Source organism: Rhinoraja longicauda, chromosome 8 (assembly GCF_053455715.1).
Source record: "Rhinoraja longicauda isolate Sanriku21f chromosome 8, sRhiLon1.1, whole genome shotgun sequence".
Classification (NCBI taxonomy): domain Eukaryota; kingdom Metazoa; phylum Chordata; class Chondrichthyes; order Rajiformes; family Arhynchobatidae; genus Rhinoraja; species Rhinoraja longicauda.
Window position 1 is genome coordinate 33,866,185 of NC_135960.1, and position 17,313 is coordinate 33,883,497.

The following is a 17,313-nucleotide window of genomic DNA, read 5'->3' on the forward strand; positions in this document are numbered from 1 at the left end:
TAACTAAACTATTTGACAAAATGGATGAAGCTATATTTCGTAAAGTGTAAATGGTATAAACGGTACACATGTTAATGATAGATACAACAATAAATATCACTATAAATGCAAAATAACTAAATGGGGCATCTGAAGTGGTGCAAAAAAGCCCAAGTGTAATAATAGAATAACTGAATGAGGTAGGGTAAGAATATGTGGCAATGCCTTTTGGAAGAGGATTTTAAAATGATTAGTTCAGGAGAATTTAATTCCTACTGGATTACTTTTTCCAGAAATTAACTCTGCACGTTGTACCATCTCTACCAGGGTAATAATCCACTGTTTCAACAGGTCGCCAACATTCGTGTGAAACATTACTTCAAAGGAGACTGAAGATGGAGATAGGTTGAAGTGCTTCAGATGCTGCTTTACAAATTTCATGTGCAGTGTCACAAATTTAAATTTTGTGACAGCTTTTTGTCATTTTCCTGCTACTTTGTTTAATGTCTACTTCATGATTAGTCAAGCAGCCAATCTGAATTGATGAAACCATAAAAGTTATTAATTTTGATCAATTGATTTACACTGTTGACATACACTTAGACTTTTACATCACAAAAATCAGTTGTCTAATGCTATATATATATATATCAACTCTTGTAATTGAATATACATTTTTAATGTTAAGCAGAATACCTACAAGGCGAGTGAACAAGCAGCTCTCCTTGAACCTGTTCAGACATTATTTATGAAAACAAGGCAACAAAATGAAGACAGGTTGCAACTGATCTTTGTTTCAAGCAAGTGATAGTTGATTTCAGCTAAAGACATTCAATATGTTAATTTGGTAATGTAAGCACTTGTTTTTGTATTTTTGAAAGTACTATTTCCAATATTAATAATAATGTTCCAAAGAAGCAGAAATGTTCAGATCTAAAAAAAAAGGTTTATTTTATATTTGGTTTTGTACATAAAATTAACAAATGCAATTTTTGGTTTTGTATATAAAATTAACAAATACAAATGGATAAAGTGAGGTTGTGAGTATTTTAAGCGGCACAACTAACCATGGCTTATAACTTGAACAAGTTTGTCATTGCAAGTATGCAGAATTGTGTAAGGCACAAAGCAGTTTACTCTTGCCAATAAATGTGATTAAAAAAAAAAAAGCAAATGCTAAAAATCTGAAATAAAATGAGAAAATGCTGGAAACACTCAGGGCACCTGTGGAGAGGGTCTGCAATCCTTTGTTCGAACTAGGAATGACAAAAAAAGCTAGTTTTCAGTTAGACAGAAGGTGGGGAACGTATGTTTTGAGCAAAGGGAATGTCTGTTACAAGATGAGCTAATGGCTTCATAGCAGCACTTGCCGGCACATTAAGCTTCTTGGTCTGTGTAATGTGTTGTGTTTGATAATGCTATGGGACCTGCCTGGCAGGCTAGACATAAAAATAGAAAATGCAGCATTTTATACATGCTGTAATTATGTCATGTTGGCTCAGTTTCTCTTATCCTACTCGTAATGAGTATGCATTTTTGTATGGAAGCATGCATATCTGAAATGTAATATTTGTGTGTACACATCTTTTCTCATGTCTGCTGAGCAGAGTTCATTGCAGAGAAGGTGCCTTCTTGATTCACAACAATATCTAAGATACTATTAACTCAACCATGCTTGATCTGTTCTTCTCACTAATGTATAAGTTGCTTAACTTCCTACTGTGATACTGCTGGAAAGATACACAAAGCATCAAAGCTAAGCTGATCAAGTTCCGTCATTTTTTCACCAAATCCATCAACCCTGTCATTGAGAGAAGCTTAACTAATTTGTTCACCTCCTTCAATGTTATTGAATTGCTCATTGCACTCCTATTCATTTCAACCACACCAAGACAGAGCTGATATCTGATCACATATCCTCATTACCCTAGAGTTCATTTCAACCTTTATAAAATTGGCGCTTTTGTTCCAAGCGCAAATGACACAAATTGTTTTTTTGCCAACTTTACTGTACTTCCATTCTATAAATTTCACCTCATCTAACTCTGCTTCTCATATTCTATCCAGGAGAATGTTACTCTGATCGATTGACCTCGGCTGAGGTTCTAGTACCACTTTAAAATTTTTGTTGCTCTTGATTATCCTCCTCCTTCTGCATCCTTAATCCGCATCTCACTCTGAATTCGTGATTGCTTGATTCTAGCTTCTTGTGCATTCCTTAACTTTTTTTTTCTTTTGGTGGTCATAATTTCAGCCAGCAATCTAATTTCCTCCCCTCCCCCCTTCTTTAAGTCCTCTCTCGATCCCTCCACTTTTTGTTCTCCTAATGATGCTATGCAACACCTTGGTGTGTTCCTCAACTTTGAAGGTTCCACATAAATGTACGTTGTTCTGTTTTTACATTACCAACAACATAATTGTCCTCGATATATTTCAAGGGGCTTTAGTTTTTAAGCAAAGAACTGAAGTGATTTGTTTTATGTATTATTTATTGTAAAGTGTCCAGCTGAAATGTGATATTACAGATACTGAAATGTCACGTCTTCGCAGCAGTGTGTTGGAATGTTTGACCTACCTCTGTGTGTCCATGGATTCTGGCTTCCATATGGATACTTCCAGGGTCCCTGCCCTCCATTTCAGCAGCACCAGAGTCCTGGGGAACCCTGCAGTCTAATTTTGGTGTATGCCATTTCCCCACCCAATACTAGACTCCAGAATCACTTTTTTTTGCAAACCAGACCAATTGCACAACCCAGGAATGTTGGCCTTGGAGTAATGAACCACAGTGCACTAAAAAAATGTAGATTGAAAATTAAAAAATACTGAGATAAAGCACACCACAGACATGATGTAATGGCAGGACATAAATATTCAAAAAGAAACGTTAAATGGGTTCAGGTAGTTTAAGATGGTTTCCCTGCCAGAAATGAATGTTCCCAGTGATTATTGCAATTAATCAAAATAACTATTATTGTCCATAATTTTGCCTGCTTTGTCTGGACTCGGCCAATATTTAATAAAGTTCAGTCCCCCATTTAGGCAGAACCTAATGTACTATTGAAGGTGGTCAGCTTTTAATGATTCATCATGTATGGAAGTGATTTGTTAATTTTATTTTCTTCTAAATTTTCGAATGGACACGTTTAACTGTAGCTATTCATTTAATATTTTTAATATGTGAATTTCATTATTGATATCTGCCTTTTCCTTTGTGAAGAGGTGTCTCCGGAGATATAGGAAGTAGTCCATACTTTTCAAAGTTTCATCATGAGCCTTTATTGCTGGAGGGCAGTATTGTGCAGCCAATAAATTTGTCTTACAGATATTGGGTGCAATGTCCATTACCTCATATTTCAGTGAATGTATCAATGATGCTTGGAACTCAGCCTCCTGCAATAACTGCAGTGCCTCAAAAATATAACCAAGGCCGTCTCCACAAAACCTACCAAATGTATTGGAAGATAAGCAAACCAACTTCGGTTTTTCCTTCAAGGCCAACATTCCTGGCAATGAATGTCTAATTGTACTCAGTTGACTCCGATATACAGGTCACATAGATTGCTTCGCCACTTTCAGATTTCTGAAAACCGGCACGTTATTCCAAGATCTGTCACAGAAAGAGATTACCAAGTGGATAATGAAAAAGATTCAAGAATGTGTTGCATGCCTCCAGGAGTGGAATGCTACATTTCCAGGATGGTATTGACAATCTCAAATTCGTGCATCAGGAGCATCAAAAGTCCTGTGTAAATGCCAAAGTAGCACACCAATCACAAATTGCCCACCTGCTCACTCTGGTAGTGCTGTGAAATAATTTCTTCAGTCATCCCAGAATCCACAAACCAGACTGACAGGTCCCGAGGAACTGCCTAAGAAGTAAGACTCTTATTAGTGAAATTGCTCTGTATATTACACTGAGAAGGGAATGATTTCTCTCATTAACGTAAAGCACCATGAATAGACATTTATATTTTTGTGAGGTTTCTCTGTAACTAAGAATCACTACCTTGAAAATTCATGCCCAATTAATTATGTTAAAGTGTTATATGATGCTGGCTATGCATTTTATTTCACTTCTGAAATTTGGAATGTTTCAAGTGAATGGAAACAAAATCCGGAAGTTGAATGGAATACCTAGCCATTACTATATTTTGCTTTAGTAATACCAACCTTGGATGAATTTCTGCACATTTACTTTTCCTCAATGCGCCAATGAATCTGCTTGATTTATGTCAGAAGAGCATATCTATCTCTGTAATCTTTTGGAATTTCCAACCCTTAAACACCACAAGCTATAATTTCCTGGCTCTTGCACATCTATGAACTTAATTAATCTACCACATGCAGCTATCTTTAGTTTCATTTGGAACTTTGGAATTCTCTCCCAAAACCGTTCCATCTTTCAACTCTTCCCCCTTTGATATACTGCTTAATACATACAATTTGTCCAAGCGTTTGGTCATCTGTTCTAATATCTAATTTTGTGGCTTAGTGCAATTGTGCTGTTTGTTAATAATCCCATGAAGTGTCCTCGAATTTTTTCATATATAAATAAAAGTTGTTACTGTGGTTACGATGCATACATGGTCGTGATTTGCTTTGATGTGCTCCCATCTACTCGCAAAGTTGGATCAACTGCTAGTTTTTGTGGGAATTAACATATTATTCACAGAGCTCTTCAATATGTCAGTGGGTAACTGTAACATTGAAACTTTGTGTGGCAAACTATAGAGTACTGAAGGAAAGTTGGAAACCCAGAAAAGTACATTAAAGAGGGCAAAGAACATAGAAGACTAATTACTCTGTAGAATTAATATTTAGATGTATTTGTGATGCTTGTTACATATTGTTGATAAAAATAATTTTGCCTTCATGAAACTAAAGCTAAATGTAAAATAAGATTTTTTTAGATTTTTTTAACACAATTAAGAAAAACACTACTCGCATGTCAATCATTTTTCTCAATATAAAGTAACAAAATAGAACAACATGAAGTATATCTGTTCAAGAGTAAGAAGGAGCCAGGGGGTAGGTATAAGCAGCTGGGATCAAGTGTATCCCTAGAGGACTTTTGGGAACAGAGGAGAAAGCTAAAAATTGAGATCAGGAAGGCAAAAAGGGGACAGGAGATAGCTCTGGTAGATCACATTAAGGATGATCCCAAGAGATTATTTTATCTTTAATGTCTTTAAGAATATAAAAAAAGTAGTTGACAGAATCAGGGACACTGAAAGCTATTGGTGGAGGAATTGGGGAAGAGTTCATCAGGAAAAATACACAAATCCAACTGGAGGAAGACGAATACCTCACCAGTGATGATATATAATCAGGCCTTTAAATAATAGAAAACAAGGCCTCAACTGTCTGCAAGGCTTGGTTTGGCGAATGAGGTACACATAAATTGTAATATTTATATCCAATTTTGCAAGTGGCATTGTAGTGGAAGCTGTCACTGTCCGAAGACGGGTCTCAACGTGAAATGTCACCTATCCATGTTTTCAGCATGCAGCCTGACTTGCTGAATTACTCCAGCACTTTGTGTTCTACACTGAAGTGGTTTGTTGGAAAGAGTATCTCTGACTGATGCTGCCACCTCATGGATACTTTAAACATTACTTATTAGATTTCTGACCCTCCAGGACATCTGATGTTTACTGTTGATGCGCAACATTAAATGATATCAGAAATAAATTTACACTTGTTTTGGTGGAATGTGACAGGCAAAATAGTGCAAACTGTGCACAAATAAATGAATAAATAACAGTTATTTTGCACCCTTTACCATTTTAGGATTTCCCTGAACTTTATGGACAAAAATGTCCCCTTTTAGAAGTTATCAGACTATTGCAATGTAGAAACTACAGCAATCAATTTGATTACACTAAGTTCCTATAAATAGCAATGACTAGGTAATCTGTTTTAGTAATACTGGTCTTCATCTTTAGAACTGACTATTTCAATGCATTTCCAGCTGGCCTCACTTGTTCTCCTCTCTGTTAACTTGTGATAATAGGTTTCATGTATCCTAATGTGCACTTGTCATTCTTGTGCATGTTGACATTGGCTTCAATTTAGCAAAGGGTGAATTTTATCATTCTCATCAATGTTTTCAAGCCTCTCCACAGCCATGCCAGTTCCATTTCTAATCTTCTCCAGCCTGGACATCAATGTACAAGGTATAACTTTCCAAATTGCTCCTCCATTGGTGCCTGGACCATTAGTTGCCAAGCTTTATTTATCCCATACCTATCCCTTTCTATAGAGACCAATCCCATTGCAACTCCATGGCCTGCTCAATCCTTCCGACCCAAACTGCCCCTTCCCCAGGTACTTCCCTGTGCGACTGCAGAAAATGTAATACCTGTCCCTGTATCTAGTGGCCAGAGATCCTAGAGTGACGGAGGAACTGAAGGAAATTCACATTAGGCAGGAAATGATGTTGGGTAGACTGATGGGACTGATTGCTGATAAATCCCCAGGGCCTGATGGTCTGCATCCCAGGGTACTTAAGGAGGTAGCTCTAGAAATTGTGGACGCATTGGTGATCATTTTCCAATGTTCTATAGATTCAGGATCAGTTCCTGTGGATTGGAAGGTAGCTAATGTTATCCCACTTTTTAAGAAAGGAGGGATAGAGAAAACGGGAAATAATACATCAGTGGTGGGGAAGATGCTGGAGTCAATTATAAAAGACGAAATTGCGGAGCATTTGGATAGCAGTAACAGGATCGTTCCGAGTCAGTATGGATTTACGAAGGGGAAATCATGCTTGACTAATCTTCTGCAATTTTTTGAGGATGTAACTAGGAAAATTGACTGGGGAGAGCCGGTGGATGTGGTGTACCTTGACTTTCAGAAAGCTTTCGACAAGGTCCCACATAGGAGATTAGTGGGCAAAATTAGAGCACATGGTATTTGGGGTAGGGTACTGATATGAATAGAAAATTGGTTGGCACACAGAAAGCAAAGAGTGCATCAGTCACTGAAAGGAAGCATGCAGGTACAGCAGGCAGTGAAGAAAGCCAATGGAATGTTGGCCTTCATAACAGGAATTGAGTATTGGAGCAAAGAGGTCCTTCTGCAGTTGTACAGGGCCCTAGTGAGACCGCACCTGGAGTACTATGTGCAGTTTTGGTCTCCAAATTTGAGGAAGGATATTCTTGCTATTGAGGGCATGCAGCGTAGGTTTACTCGGTTAGTTCCCGGAATGATGGGGCTGTCCTATGTTGAAAGACCTGAGCGGCTGGGCTTGTATACACTGGAATTTAGAAGGATGAGAGGGGATCTTATCGAAACATATAAGATTATTAAGGGGTTGGACACGGTAGAGGCAGGAAACATGTTCCCAATGTTGGGGGAATCCAGAACCAGGGGCCACAGTTTAAGAGTAAGGGGTAGGCTATTTAGAATGGAGATGAGGAAAAACTTTTTCAGTCACAGAGTTGTAAATCTGTGGAATTCTCTGCCTCAGAAGGCAGTGGAGGCCAATTCTCTGAATGTATTCAAGAGAGAGCTTGATAGAGCTCTTAAGGATAGCGGAATCAGGGGTATGGGGAGAAGGCAGGAACGGGGTACTGATTGAGAATGATCAGCCATGATCACTTTGAATGGTGGTGCTGGCTCAAAGGGCCGAATGGCCGACTCCTGTACCTATTGTCTATTATCTCTGCCTTTACCTCCATCCAGGGATCCCATCAGCCCTTCCTGTTGAGACAGTGGTTCATATGCGCCTTCTCTAACCTTGTGAGCTGCATTTGGTACTCCCAATGTGGTCTCCTTTACATTTGTGCAACCAAGCGTAGACAAGGCGACTGTTTCGCCATACCAGTGCGCACGATCTGCCAAGGCCTGCTGGATCACCCTGTTGCTAACTCCTTTTCCCTTTCTCATACTGACCTTTCTGCCCTGGGCCTCTTCCATTGCCAGAGTGATGCCACAGGCAATCTGGAGGAACAGAACCTCGTATTCCGCTTGGGTAACCCAATGGCATGAGCATTGAGTTCTTCAATTTTAGGTAACTCTCCTCTTTTCTGTGGTCCCCGGCATCTTGGTGCACAGATATTTTTCTCACTATCCCGCCCCATTTCTTTGCCCCTCACCTTTACATTTCACTCCTCTCCTTTCCATATCTGACACACTTTTGTCCCCCTTTCATCTCTAGCCATTCATTGTTCATGCATCTGCCAATCATAGCCCCCCTCACCTGTATCCACCTATTACTACTTGTCAGGCTTTGTCCCATCTCCAATTTTTTCCAGGTTTCTCCCACCAACTACAATCAGTCCAAAGAAGAGTCCCGACCCAAAACATCATCTATCCATGTCCTCTAGAGATGCTGCCTGACCCGCTGAGTTTCTCCAGCACTGCTGCTCGTGTCCTCACTAAGACCAAGAAAGTGGATCACATCACTCCAGTTCTGAGGTATTTACACTGGCTTCCAGTCTGTCAGAAATACTACTGTTGGTTTATAAAGCACTGACTGGTATAGGGCCAAAATACATTTCTGATCTTCTGCTACATTTTGAACCATCCAGACCTCTCAGGTCATCTAGGACAGGTCTGCTTTCTGTCCCCAGAGTCAGAACTAAACATGGAGAAACAGCGTTTAGTTTTTATGCACCACATATATGGAACAAACTTCCAGAAAACTGCAGGTCCGCTGCAACTCTCAGTTCTTTTAAATCGAGGCTGAAGACTTTTCTGTTTAACGCTGCCTTTTATTAAATCAAATAATTATTCATTTCTTACACTGCATTGTAACTTTTATTCTTGTAATTTATACCTGCCTTATTCTATTTCAGCTTGTTTTTATTTTCTATTCTCTTTAATGACTGTTTTTAATTGCTTTTAATTGATCTTTAATGTTTTATACAAAGCAATTTGAATTGCCGTGTTGCTGAAATGTGCTATATAAATAAACTTGCCTTACCGTTTCTTTCCTTGAAATTAGCATCATTTTGTGGACGAGGAGGGGTGTGCGGTTAGGGGGGTGGTGAGGAGGTAGCAAGTGCAGACATTATGGTGGTGAAAAGTTTCCTAAAATGGCTGAACTCAAGAAAATGGCTGCACTCCACAAATAAATGTTTCAAGTGAATGAGGCAGGACTACAGTACTTTTTTGGAAGAGAATACTCTCAAATATATATTCAACATGAGGTATGAGAAAACTGCTCCAAGCTTTACTCTTCTTGCTGAGTGCAACTGTGAATCTACCACTAAGGGAATACAAAGGATATAAAAGGATATTCGAATGCCACTCTTCCAATGGTGTCGCGATTTAGTTCGCAACATCCAAGTAGCATTTTATGCTCCTTATTATCACCCCATTGTTGAAATTCATGCATCAGGGTGTTTCAAAGCTTACTATCTGCAGTGTGTAATGAGTTAAAAAAAAAAGGCTTGTGAAAGCTTCTTCTACATCCAGAAAATTGAGCCATCTTCAAAGATGATAATCCCAATACAAAGTGCAACATTGGATATGTCCACATGAAAGAAAATTCTATGTTCTGCTCTAAGGAGCTTCATCAGATAAAAAAGAGAGCAACCTAGATTTTCATCCACACTTTCTCTAAAATGTATTCATCCACTACAGGAAGAGCACTCACCATCAACGTTTCCAAACTCAATCGAGCTCAGATTTACTACCTCCACCCTCTGAATACTTGAACTCATCCGCCACCACCTCAACATGAAAAGGCACAATTAGCATTTAATTACAAACAAAAACATTAAAAGGGATAGGCCATTTAAACCTGGGTTCTTCCATTCAATAAGATCATGGCTAATTTGATTGCAAACTCCACATTCCCAGCTATTCATGGTATACCCATGGATATGAAGAATTTGCCTAAAAAAATCTTCCTCAAAGGCTGGTGGAAGCAACGGGTTCCAAGGACTCTTCACCTGTATCTGTTTAAATGGTTAAACCCTCATTTTGTTCTAACTTACTTAAATGGGCAAATCCTTGTTTGACACAGTAACCCCTTGGTCTAGGTTATTTGAAATGAGAAAACAACTTCTCCAAATCCACCCTATCAAGATCCCTCAGGATCTTGTATGTTTCATTTAATTTCACCTGTAGGTATACATTATGATTGTATTTATTATCTAAATTTAAGGCTTAATTATTAATAAAAATTATATTTTAGAATTGCAGATACCTCTGTTGATAACTTTTTAATGTAGGTTTTCATTACTGAAATTCCTGAGCTCAGGAAGGCAACTAACATTCTTACATTGAAACTGATGGGAAAAGCTTTCTTGATTTAAAAATATTCATTCAACAAAACATTTTCAACATCCTTTCATATGTTGTGAAATACCTGCATTGTAAGACAACTAAAAGAGAGTTTAAAGAATTAATGTCTGATTAGGAGTACTATTTACATGATAAACTATTTGCTATTACACTATTTACTATTTACAGAAGTACTATTCAAAACGGATGTCCGATTGTAACCCTGTTGCAGTGCTAGCATAAAATCTTTAAGACAACTGTTTCCTGCAGGGCACCACTGAAATGAGAATGCAGCTTTGGCTAGTTCTGGCTGAATACATTAGTAGGGTATTATGAGACTAGAAGGTATGTAAGGAATAGTTCTGTAACATTTTACTCTTTCTTCAGAAATCCTGCTTAAGAGTTAAGCAGTTCCAGCAGTTTTCACTTTAGATTTCTTGGATCTGCAGCATTTTGCTTTATCTGAATTAAAGAACAAAAGTTGGCTATCACGTTATTAGCAATTAACTTGACTGTGTCTCTCATCAATCTTTTTCTTCTATTCTGGTGGAACTGGCATGGAGTCAAATAACCCAACAATCCACATGTACAGACAGTAAAGGAGATTTCACAGTTTTAATGTCTTATTGCACGGTACCTTGAGAAAAGTGAGCTGAAGAGACAAGGACTCCTGGGTGTTCATGGTAGAAAACATGCTAGAAATGCCAGCTGTGCCATCTGGGATAACAGTGATTGCCAACTCTCATCTTTAGGGCTGCAGCGTAGTGTTGCAAATTCAATTACCTCACCAGAAGCAAGGAGAAAAACAAAATTGATTTTTTTCAAAAATTGGTTAGAGAATGCATGACCCACACAGAGAAATACTTTTCTGTTGCTATATTTTGATTGGTACATGTAGCTATGTGTCTGGGAGTATATATTCAGAGTCACTCAAGTCTTTGTACATAAGTTCTTTATTAGCAGATCACTAGCAGTACAGATGCTGGCTACTGTTACCCCCAACTCCCATGATAGTCTGGTGACTAGCAGGCCAGTACTAGGATAATGCAGTACAAAACCCAATCTGGATTATGGACCAGATGCACAACAGTAAAACTAGACATGGATCTACATCCTCCTTCTTAAGCATAAGCCCCCAAACTAAATTAGATAAGAGCATACAGTGCATTCAGAAAGTATTCAGACCCCTTCACTTTTTCCACATTTTGCCACGTTACAGCCTTATTTTAAAATTGATTACATTCATTTTTTTAAATCATTAATCCTCACACAATACCCCATAATAAAAAAGCGAAAAGGGGTGTTTAGAAATTTTTGCAAAGTAATTAAAAAGAAATAACTGAAATATCACATTTACATAAGTATTCAGACCCTTTGCTATGACACTCAAAATTGAGCTTATGTTCATCCTGTTTCCATTGATTATCCTTGAGATGTTTCTACAACTTGGTTGGAGTCCACCAGCGGTAAATTAAATTGATTAGACATGATTTGGAAAGGCATACACCTGTCTATATAAGATCCCACAGTTGACAATGCATGTGAGAGCAAAAACCAAGCCATGAAGACAAAGGAATTGTCTGCAGACCTCCGATATAGGATTGTGTCGAGATACAGATCTGGGGAAGGGTATAAAACAATTTCTGCTGCATTGCAGATCCTGAAGAGCACAATGGCCTCTGTCGTTCTTAAATGGAAGAACTTTGGAACCACCAGGACTCTTCATAGAGCTGGCCGCCCGGCCAAACTGAACAATGGGGGAGAAGGGCCTTGGTCAGGGAGGTGACCAAGAATCCGATGGTCATTCTGACAGAGCTCCAGTGTTCCTCTGTGAAGATGGGAGAACCTTCCAGAAGGACAACTATATCTGCAGCACTCCACCAATTAGGCCTTTATAGTAGAGTGGCCAGACGGAAGCCACTCCTCAGTAAAAGACACATGACAGCCTGCTTGAAGTTTGCCAAAAGGCACCTAAAGGACTCTCAGACCATGAAAAACAAGATTCTCTGGTCTGATGAAACCAAGATTGAACTCTTTGGCCTGAATGCCAAGCGGCACCGCTCATCACCTGGCCAATACCATACCTACGGTGAAGCATGGTGGTGGCAGCATCATGCTGTGGAGATGTTTTTCAGTGGCAGGAACTGGGAGACTAGTCAGGATCGAGGGAAAGATGAATGGAGCAAAGTATAGAGAGATCCTTGATGAAAACCTGCTCCAGAGTGTTCTGGACCTCAGACTGGGGCGGAGGTTCACCTTCCAGCTGGATAACGACCCTAAGCACACAGCCAAGACAACGCAGGAGTGGCTTCGTGAAAAGTCTGCGAATGTCCTTGAGTGGCCCAGCCAGAGCCCGGACCTGAACCTGATCGAACATCTCTGGAGGGACCTGAAAATAGCTGTGCATCGACACTCCCCATCCAACCTGACAGAGCTTGAGAGGATCTGCAAAGGGAGAAATTACCCAAATACAGGTGTGCCAAGCTTGTAGCGTCATACCCAAGAAGACTTGAGGCTGTAATCGCTGCCAAAGATGCCTCAACAAAGTACTGAGTAAAGGGTCTGAATACTTATGTCAATGTGATATTTCAGTTATTTCTTTTTAATTACTGCAAAAATTTCTAAACACCTATTTTCGCTTTTTTATTATGGGGTATTGTGTGTAGATTAAAGATAAAAAATAAATTTAATCCATTTTTAAATGGCTGTAACGTAGCAAAATGTGGAAAAGTGAAGGGGTCTGAATACTTTCTGAATGCACTGTTTAAAGCCACTACAATACAAAAAACTACAGCTCACCAATATCCTAATATAAGGGATGAAAACAGCAACTACGACAAACGCTAAGCAGAGGATACAAATTGAGTAAGATAAATGTAAGGGAATGGTAAGGACAGTAATTAATCAGAGTCCATGGTAAGTATTTAGCCACAGTCTTGGTACTTGGGATTGGGCTTACAGACCCGTCCTGCACGAGTACGATACAGGCCCTCCACTGTACCCGTTGTAGGTGGCTGCACCATAGGTGGTGGTTCAAACGGCACGGGTCTCGCAACAGCCTTTTGCACAGGAGACTGCACCGGTGACATCACGGGTGACTTTATAGGAGATTTTATGGGTGATTTCACCATCGGCACCAGTGGCTCCTTTGTTGGTGTAAAGACCAGCTTGCGGTCTGCCGACGCCTGGTCTCCATCGGTCCATAACATGCCATCTGTGACCTCCGTTTAGCCATGCGAATGCTGCTGAGATGGCACCGGATCATTCACCGGTAGAATGTGTTTTCTGTTCCGCCGGTACTAGGATAATGCAGTAGAAAAACTGATCTGGATTATGGACCGGATGTGCAACAGTAAAACCAGACATGGATCTACATCTATACAATAAATATATTTCACATTGTCAGGAGAGTTTTCATTTCTGGATCAGAGGTTAATTTCAAGTTTTGCTTTAGGATTTGAGCAGGTAATTTAGACAGAAACTTCAAAGTAGAAATGGTGAGTGCTAACGTTCTAATGAGATAGGAAACTGAGGTTCTCTTCATTTTTTTGTAGGCTTTAGTGAATGATTTGATAAGGAATGATCGAGCGCATAACTGCCACTTAATTCATGAAACAGACCCTAACATGCAGAAGGTAACCAAGTGTCAGAGGAAAAGTTTCAAGGATGTTCACAAGGCCTCCTTACAAAAGCATAACACTACTACCTTATGAGTTACTTGTGGTAATATCTGATCCATCACCACTTAAAACAGAGATGGCTTTGAGATTGTATGACTTTGAGAATCTCAACTTCATTCATTGACAGTGCAGAGAAGCCCGGCATAAACAGCAGAAGGATTGCACTACCTCCCAATGCTCCCACATCCCTACCTCATTTGTGGGTTCAACATTGGCATCAGTCTCATCTGAACCCACAAAACTGGACATCATTGATACCAGGGACTGGTTTGAAAAGGGAAAACAAATCTCAGAATATTCTTTGATGAGTGGAATCTCTTCTCGTGTCTAAAGCGACATTTCTCCTCAATCAACTCCCATTAATTCATTGATGCTTTTCCCAGTTTCTTTGAGAAAATTGATGCATTTGTCCATTTGATCGTAATTGTAATTCAGAAAAATGTCATTGTTTCAAAAACACTTTAAATAACCTGAAGATGCAAACAATGCTGGAGAATTGCAAGTTCGTCCTTCCTTTCCCCTTCAACAATTACCTCGTTCCTTTCTTACTCATCTGCAACAATGACAAAAATAGGATTATTGTTCTTTCAGCTGTGTATTATTCATAAAGATCTGAGCAACAATATATTTTGTTAAATATATTATGCATACCCTAGCATGATCCCCAAAAACAATTTACTGTATCTTTTGATGTTATTGGTGATATGAATTACCATCTTAGACTATTATGGCTTGCATAAGAGATACACTTAGCAAGTCCTTGGCCAAGGATAGTGAAGTCTAAAACCAGCCAAGATTCTAGACAACACATATTTAACTCGCAGAGTTTTTACAAATTAGAGAAACTTCATTGAAATTTTGTTCACATATTTCAACAAGAATGACCTTTGTGAAAGACATCACAAGGTGATTTAAAAAAAAAACAATCTTAATTATTGGGGAATGCAGATAATGAGAACACTGAAGGAATAATGTACAGTAATGTTTATTAAAGAACATAGAATAGTACACCACAGGAAAGGGCCCTTTGTCCAAACAATGTTTGTGCCAAGCATGATGCCAAGTTAAACATCTCATCTGCCTGTACATGATCCATTTCCCTCTATTCCCCACATTTCTATGTCCCCATCCAAAAGCCTTTTAAACGCCATTACCATATCTGACACCACCACAATCCCTGACAGTACATTCCAGGCCCCACCACTCTCTGTGCAAAAATACTTTCCCTGCACATCTCCATTAAACCTTCCCCCTCTCACCTTGCAGCTATGCCCTTTAGTGTTGGACATTTCCACGCTGGGAAAAAAAAGTATTGACTGTCTAACGTATCTTTGCCTCTCACAATTTTATATACTTCGATCAAGCCTCCCCTCAAACTGACATTCCAGAGAAAACAATCCAACTTCTCCCTTTAGCTGAAACCCTCTAATCCAAGCACCATTCTGATAAACCTCCTCTGACCCCGCTACTAAGCCTCCACATCTTACCTGTAAGGGGGGTGACCAGAACTACATGCAATACTCCAAATGTGGCCTCAGCAAAGTCCCATGGAGCTGCAATAAAACATATGCTTATATTTTTGTGTCTGTTAATTATAAACAAATAGGTTTTGCTGTAAAATTTAGTTTACTATACATTTATCCATTTGGTTGGACAATAATGTCTAATACTGTGGATGATCATTTAAATAGATTATTGAAAATATGTACATATTTTAAAAGAAATTAAGTGGCCGATAGAATGTTGATTACAAAGGGAATCATCATCCAAAATATTGGAAGTTATGCTTCATGGGTATAATGCCTCGGCTGGATAAACCTTTTTCCAATTTACACTTTGGGTGGATCCAAGGCAAAATAGCCTTAGTTTTGATGAGTTTTGAATGAATTGACCTTCTCTTGCATGTCCAATATTCTATGCTCATTGGTTAAATGTGACCAGCATTAACTTGCAAACTGCACATGCTGGTTTACAAAAAAATGGCACAAAATGTTGGAATAACTCAGTGGATCAGGTAGCAACTGGAGAACATGGATAGGTAAGGTTTCGGTTTGGACTCATCTTCAGTCTGATTGCAGGAGGGGAGGAAGGGGCGAAGAGGGACAGGGAAGGGCGAAGACTGGCAAGTGATGGGTGGATACAGGTGAGGGGGGTTTGTAGGTCCATAAGACATAGGAGCAGAATAAGGCCATTTGACCAATCGAGCCTACTCTCCATTCGATCACAGCTGATCTATTTTTCCCTCTCACCTTCTCCTCGCAATAACCGTATAACCATATAACCATATAACAACTACAGCACGGAAACAGGCCCGTTCGGCCCTTCCAGTCCACGCCGACCACTCTCCCTGACCTAGTCTCATCTACCTGCACTCAGACCATAACCCTCTAATCCCCTCCTATCCATATACCTATCCAATTTACTCTTAAATAATAAAATCGAGCCAGCCTCCACCACTTCCACCGGAAGCCCATTCCATACAGCCACCACCCTCTGAGTAAAGAAGTTACCCCTCATGTTACCCCTAAACTTTTGTCCCTCAATTCTGAAGCTATGTCCCCTTGTTGGAATCTTCCCCACTCTCAAAGGGAAAAGCCTACCCACGTCAACTCTGTCCGTCCCTCTCAAAATTTTAAAAACCTCTATCAAGTCCCCCCTCAACCTTCTACGCTCCAAAGAATAAAGACCCAACCTGTTCAACCTCTCTCTGTAGCTTAAGTGCTGAAACCCAGGCAACACTCTAGTAAATCTCCTCTGTACCCTCTCCATTTTGTCGACATCTTTCCTATAATTTGGCGACCAGAACTGCACACCATACTCCAGATTCGGCCTCACCAATGCCCTGTACAATTTCAACATCACATCCCAACTTCTATACTCGATGCTCTGATTTATAAAGGCAAGCATACCAAATGCCTTCTTCACCACCCTATCCACATGAGATTCCACCTTCAGGGAACAATGCACAGTTATTCCCAGATCCCTCTGTTCCACTGCATTCCTCAATTCCCTACCATTTACCCTGTACGTCCTATTTTGATTTGTCCTACCAAAATGCAGCACCTCACACTTATCAGCATTAAACTCCATCTGCCATCTTTCAGCCCACCCTTCCAAAAGGCCCAAGTCTCTCTGTAGACTTTGAAACTCTACTTCATTACTAACTACACCACCTATCTTAGTATCATCTGCATATTTACTAATCCAATTTGCCACACCATCATCCAGATCATTAATGTAAATGACAAACAACAGTGGACCCAACACAGATCCCTGGGGCACTCCACTAGGTACTGGCCTCCAACCTGACATACAATTGTCAACCATTACCCTCTGGTATCTCCCATTCAGCCATTGTTGAATCCATCTTGCAACCTCACTATTAATACCCAACGATTTAACCTTCTTAATCAACCTT

At 39.6% G+C, this 17,313-nt stretch overlaps 1 protein-coding gene across 2 annotated transcripts in view; it reads left to right on the plus strand.

The window, feature by feature from the left end:
* itgb2 (integrin, beta 2) overlaps positions 1 to 4,643 on the plus strand; it is a 74,830-nt gene extending 70,187 nt beyond the window's left edge. For both annotated transcript variants that reach the window (XM_078403587.1, XM_078403586.1), the window contains exon 17: positions 331 to 4,643. The gene's annotated coding sequence lies outside the window, so the exon portion shown is untranslated. The remainder of the gene's footprint in view (positions 1 to 330) is intronic.
* The last annotated feature ends 12,670 nt before the right edge of the window (positions 4,644 to 17,313 follow it).